The sequence below is a fragment of the Lissotriton vulgaris genome, chromosome 5 (assembly GCF_964263255.1).
Source record: "Lissotriton vulgaris chromosome 5, aLisVul1.2, whole genome shotgun sequence".
In the NCBI taxonomy this organism is placed as follows: Eukaryota; Metazoa; Chordata; class Amphibia; order Caudata; family Salamandridae; genus Lissotriton; species Lissotriton vulgaris.
Genome location: NC_141693.1, coordinates 53,914,172 through 53,918,813, shown reverse-complemented (window position 1 = coordinate 53,918,813; position 4,642 = coordinate 53,914,172).

The window sequence follows — 4,642 nt, the reverse complement described above, 5'->3', positions numbered from 1 at the left end:
GCCGGGCTGCACATTGAAATATTCAGCCTCAGCCCCTGGAGGGTGGGGAAGGTGGAGACAGGGAGGCCCATTGGTCCGTTCTGGTGTCACGTGGGTGAACGTCATGGTACCAGGAGCCCCTGGGAGTTGTAGTTTGACTAGACTAGGTTGAAATTATTGGGGTTCCCAACCCCTGAACCCTAAAACATATAAACACATATTGTTTGCCATTATAATGTTGGAAGAATCTTCCAAGTTTGGGCAAAACTGGGATTTTTGAACTCCTTTTGTTCAATCAACTAGGTTATATGACTATGACATGATGTTTCTATGTCTCCTAACAGGTGCTACTACTGAATCGACCATTTTGAAAACACATGGACTACTGGTTTTGTATATAAAGAATATATCATTTGTATAGAAGACGTATATTTTTCGTTTACATCTATCACTTTCACAGCAGTAGCACATGAAAGATCCTGAAAAAGGCCACAACACTGCCTAGGTTACTGGCCGAAACATGTCAATTCGTGAACAACATGATTGGGTTTAATGCCTCCCATCATGCATTTTGGTTGTTATCCTAGCACAGGACAGACTCAATAAAGATCTGTGGCATGTCAAGTCAAGTCAAGTCATAACATTTATATAGCGCACTACATACCCAGAGGGTTTCAAGGCGCTTAGGAGGGGAGGAGGATTATTTGTCAAATATCCACGTTTTAAGCTGCTTTCTGAACGCTAGGTGATTCTGGGTGAGGCGAAGGTAAGCGGGGAGTGAGTTCCATGTTTTGGCAGCCAGGTAAGAGAAGGATCTGCCTCCCATGGTGGTCTTGTTGATGCGAGGTACAGTGGCGAGGGCTTGGCTGGAAGAGCGAAGTTGGCGGGAGGGGGTGTAGAAGGACAGTCGAGAGTTGAGGCAATCTGGGCCGATGTCGTAGAGTGATTTGTGTGCATGGGTAAGCAGTCGGAAAGTAATCCTCTTATTGACGGGTAGCCAGTGGAGGTCTTTAAGGTGACCAGAGATGTGTTCGTTGCGTGGGATGTCTAATATGAGCCTGGCTGAGGCGTTTTGGATTCGTTGTAGTTTCTTCTGGAGTTTAGCGGTGGTACCTGCGTAGAGGGAGTTTCCGTAGTCCAGTCGGCTCGTGACTAGAGCGTGGGTGACTGTTTTCCTTGTTTCGGAGGGGATCCAGCGAAATGTTTTTCTGAGCATGCGAAGAATGTTAAAGCAGGAAGAGGATACGGCGCTGACTTGTCTGTTCATTGAGAGAGAAGAATCCAGGATGACGCCTAGGTTCCGTGCGTGGTCTGTCGGGATGGGTGCATTTCAGAGGGCTTCCGGCCACCAGGAGTCGTCCCATGCAGAGGGGGATTTACCTAAGATGAGGACTTCTGTTTTGTCTGAGTTCAGTTTCAGACGGCTTTGTTTCATCCATTCGGCGACTTCTTTCATTCCTTCGTGTAGGTTAGTTTTGGCGGTGCTGGGGTCTTTGGTGAGAGATAGGATCAGTTGAGTGTCATCCGCGTAAGAGATGATGTTGAGGTTGTGTTGGCGGGCGATGGCCGCAAGGGGGCTCATGTATACGTTGAAGAGGGTGGGACTAAGTGAGGATCCTTGTGGTACGCCGCAGATGATTTCAGAGGCCTCGGACTTGAATGGTGGGAGGCGGACTCTCTGGGTTCTTCCGGTGAGGAACGAGGTGATCCATTCCAGTGCCTTTCCTTGGATTCCGATGTTTCTGAGGCGTTGTAAAAGGGTGCTGTGGCAGACTGTGTCGAAGGCTGCAGAAAGGTCGAGGAGGATGAGGGCGACTGTGTCTCCGTTGTCCAGTAGAGTTCGAATGTCGTCTGTGGCTGCGATGAGGGCGGTCTCAGTGCTGTGCTTGGCTCGGAAGCCAGATTGTGAGGGGTCGAGTGATTTGTTGGCTTCGAGGAAGGCGGCGAGCTGGTTGTTGACAGCTTTCTCGATGACTTTGGCCGGGAATGGAAGAAGCGAGATGGGGCGGTAGTTTTTGAGTTCGGTGGGGTCTGCTGTTGGTTTTTTCAGAAGGGCGGTGAGTTCAGCGTGTTTCCAGTCTTCTGGGAAGGTAGCGGAGTTGAAGGAGCAGTTGATGACGTCTCGGAGGTGCGGAGCTATGACGGAGTCAGCTTTGTTGAAAATGTGGTGAGGGCATGGGTCCGTGGGGGATCCAGAGTGGATGGAATTCATCAGGCGGATGGTGTCCTCAGTGGAGATTGGGTTCCAGTCGTTGAGGGTGTTCACGGGGGGAGAATGTTCAGCAAATGGTTGGGTGGGTTGGTCTCCGGGTTGGTTTTGGGTGGGTTGGTCTCCGGGTTGGTTGTCAAAGCTGTTGTGGATGTCAGCAATCTTGTTGTGGAAAAAAGAGGCTAGGGAATCGCAGAGGGTTTGAGAGGGGGTGATGTCGTTGGAGTTGGCCGAGGGATTGGAAAATTCCTTGACGATGTTGAAAAGTTCCTTGCTGTTGTGGGCGTTGTTGTCAAGTCTATCCTTGAATGCTGTTTTCTTGGCTTTTCGGATCAGTTGGTGGTGAGTACGGATGGCGCTTTTGAAGGCATCCTTGTTGCTGGTGGATGGGTCTTTTTTCCAGGCCTTTTCAAGGGAGCGGCACAGTTTCTTGGACTTCTTGAGGTCATCGTTAAACCATGAGGCCTTCTTGATGCCAAGTTTGTGTTGACGTTTTTTCAGTGGTGCTAAGGTGTCGGCGGTGTTGGATAACCAAAGGGTGAGGTTGGAGGCGGCTTCGTTGGTGTTAGAAGAGAGGGCTGGGGAGGTTTGAAGGAGCGATGTGGAGATCTGCTCTGTGGTGATTTTGTTCCAGTTTCTTTGTAGAGTTGGTTGGAGGTGGATGATGGGTTTCGGCTTGTTGTAGATGAAGTGAACGCAGCTGTGGTCAGTCCAGAGGAGATCCGTAGTGTGGCTGAAGGAGACATGGTTGCTGGAGGTGTAGATGGGGTCGAGTGTGTGACCTGCGATGTGGGTGGGGGAAGTGACCAATTGTTTAAGTCCGAGGTTGGCGAGGTTGTCCAAGAGGGTGGCGGTGTTGCGGTCGTTGATCTTTTCAAGGTGGAAGTTGAGGTCTCCCAGAAGGATGTAGTCTTTGGAGGGGAGCGCGTGTGGGGTGATGAAGTCCGTGATGTCTTCACTGAATTTTGCGCGTGGTCCTGGTGGTCTGTATAGGAGGGTGCCTCTGAGTGTGGTGTTGGGGTCGATGTGGATCTGGAAGTGAAGGTGTTCGGAGTTAGCGAGGTTGGCGTCGGAGCTGGTTGAGATGCGGATTGATTTCTTATGGACGATAGCGATTCCACCTCCTGTATGGTCGGTGCGGTCCTTGCGTGTGATCTTATAGTCATCAGGGATAGCGATGGCGATGTCAGGGGCGGAGGAAGCGTTCATCCATGTTTCCGTTAGGAAGGCGACGTCAGGAGAGATGGTGTCTAGTAGGTTCCAGAGGTCAATGGCGTGCCTGTGGACCGAGCGGGTGTTGAGAAGGATGCATTCTAGGTGGTTGGGGTCGGGAATCTGTGTTGTGGTTGTAGCGGAGATGTTGTCGGTGCCGCTAAATTTGCAGGAGAAGCACCTTATTTCTCAGACTGGAGGGCTCTGGTGTATTCTGTTATATGATATGATTTGATTGATTTGATTTGATTTGACTTGTCAACTTGTAGAGCGCGCGAATGCCCGTGGGCGTCTTGGCGCTATGACAGATCCTCATCTCTCGAGAACGGTGTCTAGAGTTATAAAGAGAGTAGCCAGGTTTTTACTTCCTTTCTGAAGGATTCCAGAGATGGGCAAGTTTTTAGGGCGAGAGGCAGCTGATTCCAGGTTCGTGCTGCATGTACAAGGAAGCTTCTTCCACCCCAGTTAGCTCGTCTGACTCGGGGGACACTAATTAGCTTCAATTGGCCGGATCTCAGAGGTCTCGTTGGTTCATATATTTTTAAATGAGATCTCAAAAATTGTGATCCTGTTCCCTGAAGTGCCTTGTAGGCCAGGCAGAGTGATTTAAATTTCACCCTTTTTAGGTCTCGCGTCAGCGAAAGACCTAGTGTTTCACTTTCCTGGGAATCTGCGACAGCGTTTGGCCACGCGCCTCTGCTGTCTCAGATTTGTCCGCGAGGGCACGCACGGCGCCGTGCACATCCCCTGCTCATTTTTAATTGTGCTGACAGTTATTAATTGTATATTATTCATTATTAGTGTAATAAGTGGAGCGTCAGGTAAGTAATTTTTTAAATAAATGTATGCTGTGGTCCTGCTTGCGGGTAAAAGTGTGTTTGTGTGAGAGAGAGTTTTTATATATAGGAGTTTGGGTATGTGAGCATGTGTGTGAGTGAAAGTGACAGTGAGTGACATGAGTGGCAATCATTAGATGAAATGTCGGTGAGTATGTGTGAGTTTGGATGAGTGAGAGTAAGAGTGAGTGCAAGTGAGTGTGTTGTAACATCTAGGTCATCAAGAGAAAGCTCCACATCACTGTCAGTCTCCTTTGAGAGCGATGAATATCTGCTCATAGTAGCAGGTGAGGGTGATGGCAAGAACAGGAGCCCACGCATTCAAACTAACGTGGGCGAGTACCACGCCCGTTCCATTCAGGATAGCGGGCATCACTAAACCACTCCGGTGCATCCGAAAACCTAC